Here is a 4,109-nt window from a genome sequence, read left to right as displayed (position 1 = left end):
TGTCTGTTTTCTTTCACCACCACATTACGTAATGTTATTAAATGTTTGAAATCCATCTGAATATTTTTAAGGTTCATTCTTTCAATCCTTGTTTTGAGAATTACTTAATTTATTCAGTTTAAATTTAGGGACATCGCTATATCACTATATCAGATGAACTATTTTGAAAATTGCTTCTTAAATTTCATGTGTTACAAAAAGACAAATGCTTGTGTAGGTTTCTGTAAAATGTAAGAATATAAACTCAGAGGGATACTCCGTGTGATGCCAGGAATTATTAGGTCATAAAAGTCATTGTGTAGAATTGTCAAAAAAAAAGAATGAAAGTCAAAGTATAATATGTTAAAAAAGGTCCTAATGAAACAGCATAAGTTCATTCAGGGAGACTTGTATGCTTCACATTCCTCTCTCCCCTCCTCAGCGGCTGTTCGTCATCAGGCGTTCTTTATCCCTTCATCACCTCCACCAGTGATCCCTCCATCAGGAGGGTGGAGTCTGATCACCAAAGCCTCTAGCATCTCGACATAGCATCATGTCATGCACCATGTTTAATAAACTTGTTTCACTCTTAATATCTTTCCTCATTGAATTTTAGTATTTTGTTGAAAGTAATAGTATATGTTGGAAAAAAACATAAAAAGTCAGTATAATATGTTGAAAAGACAATCATCAAAAACCCATAGTATACTATGTTGAAAAAGGGAGTATAGCATTTTGAAAATAAGTCATTGTATAGTATGTTGAAAAAAGTCAGTTTATTATGTTGAAAAAGACAAAAGTCATAGTATAGTATTTGGACAAAACGTCATAAAAACTCTGTGTAGTATGTCAAAAAAAGTCATAGTAAGGCATGTCGAAAAAGTAATAAAAAGCAATATAGTATGTTAAAAAATTTATAAAGGTCTAGTATAGTATGTCTAAAAAAGGATAAAAAATTAAAAAAGTCATAGTATTATGTGGAAAAAAAAAAGTGAAAAAAAGTACAAAAGTCATTATAGTATGTTGCAAAAAAAGTCATAGTATATGTCTAAAAAGAACAATATGAAAAAGCCATAGTATAGTATGTCAAAAAAGCATAAAAAACGTTATAGTAAAGTCAAGAAATCCAAAAAGTCATAAAAAAGTCATAGTAAGTATGTCAAAAAAAGTTAAATGTTATAGAATTTATCAAAAAATCATAAAAAAAGTAATTGTTGAAAAATTTATTGTGTGGAAAATAAAAAAGTCATTGTATGGTTTGTGGATAAAAAAAGTTTATGTATTAAAAATGTTGAAAATAGTCATAAAAATTACAATGTTAAGTATGTAAAAAATCAATACAGTAGTAAAACAGAGAAAAAAATGAAAGAAGTCATTGTATAGTATGTTAAAAAATAAAAAGGTCACAGTAGAGTATGTCGAAAAAAAGTCATAAAAAGTGACGAAAAGTCATAAAAAGTGACAAAAAAGTCATACTGTTGTATGTCTTAAAAATCATAAAAAGTCATAGATTAGTGTGTCCAAAAAGTCATAAAAAGTAATTCTTTCCTATGTAGAAAATTTCATAAAAAGTCATTGTATGGTATGTTGAAAAATCCTTTTTTTTAAAGTCATAGTATAGCATGTCGATAAACGTCATGTCGAAAAAACAATCATGAAAAAGTCCTAAAGTCAAAAGTATGTCATAAAAAGTCATAGTATAGTATGTCGAAAAAGGTCATGTCGAAAAAGAATTATGAAAATGTCATAGTATAGTATGTCAAAAACGTCATAAAGAGTCAGAGTAGCGTATGTGGAAAAAGTAAAAAAAGTCATTTATAGCATGTCAAAAAAGTCATAAAAAAATCATAGCATAGTACTGTATGTCAAAAAAGTCAAAGTATACTATGACTTTTAGTCTGTCGAGTAACGTGATAAAAAGTCATAGGATGCCGAAAAAAGTTTAAAAAAAAAGTCATAGTATAATATGTTGAAAAAGTCATCAAAACATCATGTTGAAAAAGTAATGAAAAGGTTATAGTATAGTATGTCCAAAAAAAAAAGTCATAGTATAGTATGTCCCAAAAAAAAATCATAAAAAGTCATTGTACAGTATGTCCAAAAAAGATACATAAATAAAATCATAAAAGTGTAGTGTCAAAAGTAATAAAAAGTTCTAGTATAGTATTTTTCAAAGTAATAAAAAGTCGTAGTTTAGTATGTTGAAAAAGTCATGGAAAAGTTATAGTATGTTGTGAAACAAATTAAAAAGTCATAGTATAGTAGTCAAAAAAAGGTCATGTCGAAAAAAATCATGAAAAAGGTATAGTATAGTATGTCATAAAAAGGTCATAGTATAGCATGTCAAAAAGAATTTGTAGTATAGTATTTTGGAAAAAAGTCTTAATATAGCATGTGGAAAAATAAATAAAACATACTAAAAATAAAAAAAATAAAATCATAAAAGTGTAGTGTCAAAAGTCATAAAAAGTCCTAGTATAGTAATTTTAAAAGTAATAAAAAAGTCGTAGTTTATTATGTTGATAAGGTTATGCAAAAGTTATAGTATGTCGTGAAAAAAATTAAAAAGTAATTGTATAACATGTCAAAAAGCTTAATAAAAAGTCATGGTATGTATTCAAAAAAAAGTCATTAAACTATTGTTAAAAAGTAATAAAAAGTCAGTTATAGTATGTTGAAAATTCATAAAAAGTCAATATAGTATGTCCAAAAAATAAAGTCACAGTCATAGTATGTCAAAAAAGTCAAGTTGTAATAAAAAATCATGAAAAGTATAGTATACGTATAAAAAAGTCATAAAAATCAGAGTATGTTGAAAAAAAAGTCATAAAGTGATAGTATGTAGATCAAAAAAGTCATAGTGATGTCTAAAAGTCAAAAAGGTCATAATAATGTGAAAATCATAAAATATAGTTGACAAAAGTTGAAAAGCATAGTATGTAAAAAAAGTAAAAAAAGTCATAGTTAGTATGTCAAAAAATATATTTCTAGTATGTCAAAAACATAAAAAGTCATTTATGGTGTGTCGAAAAAGTAAAAAAAGTCGTAGTATAGTATTCAAAAAGTAATAAAAAAAGTCATAGTAAGTTGTTAAAAGTCATAGAAAACTATAAATAGTATGTGTGAAAAAATTAAAAAGTCATAGTGTAGTATGTATAAAAGTAAAAAGTCATAGTATAGTATGTATAAAAAAAGAATAAAGTCATAGTAGTTCAAAGTCATAAATAAGTATAGTATGTCATCTTAAAAGTCATAAATATAATCATAGTGTAGTATGTCATTAAAAGTCATAAATAAAGTCATAGTATAGTATGTCATTTAAAAGTCATAAATATAATCATAGTATAGTACGTCATTTGAAAGTCATAAATATAATCATAGTATAGTACGTCATTTGAAAGTCATAAATATAATCATAGTATAGTATGTCATTTGAAAAGTCATAAATATAATCATAGTATAGTATGTCATTTGAAAGTCATAAATATAATCATAGTATAGTATGTCATTTGAAAGTCATACAAAAGTTGTAGCGGGAGCACTGTTCAAAATGACAATTAAGTTGACTTTCTTCAGGGAGGAACTGCTCCTTCCATCCCTGGAGGGCAAGTCCCTGTCCACAATTCTTTGAGTGAGACATCCAACTGGTTTAATCTCAGAACAAGACTGGTTAAACTGGCGAGCTATAACTCAAAACTAAATACAAAATTATGAAAAGCCGACTTCGTCCTATGTCCAGTATGAGCCGGGCTCTCTTCACCACGCGGCGGCTGCCAGCAACGCGTCCTCGCCTGCTCTCAGAGCTGAATGAAAGCAGACGGAGGAGCGTTTCCACGGAGTTCGTGCTTGTTTTTAAGCATCTTGGCAGCTCACGTCAGTGCAGACCGGTGCCAGCTGTTTGCACTCAGTGAACTGATTAAAAAACAGGCAACGAGCGTTGATTAGGAGCTCCTCTACACAGAGGACGCCTTGTTCTCTCAACTCGGAGCACTCCGGTACAATGACAGAAGAGTCTGCTGAGCGCTGCCTCTGTTTGAGATGACGTTCAGTACGTAGCCGTAATGAGCAGGAAATTAAAAAAAAAACTGGGCTTATTCCAAAGTTTTTGTTGCATATTTTGGGTGTTGTTG

This window comes from Etheostoma spectabile, chromosome 18 (genome assembly GCF_008692095.1).
Source record: "Etheostoma spectabile isolate EspeVRDwgs_2016 chromosome 18, UIUC_Espe_1.0, whole genome shotgun sequence".
Classification (NCBI taxonomy): domain Eukaryota; kingdom Metazoa; phylum Chordata; class Actinopteri; order Perciformes; family Percidae; genus Etheostoma; species Etheostoma spectabile.
Note: the sequence above shows the minus strand (reverse complement) of the source record.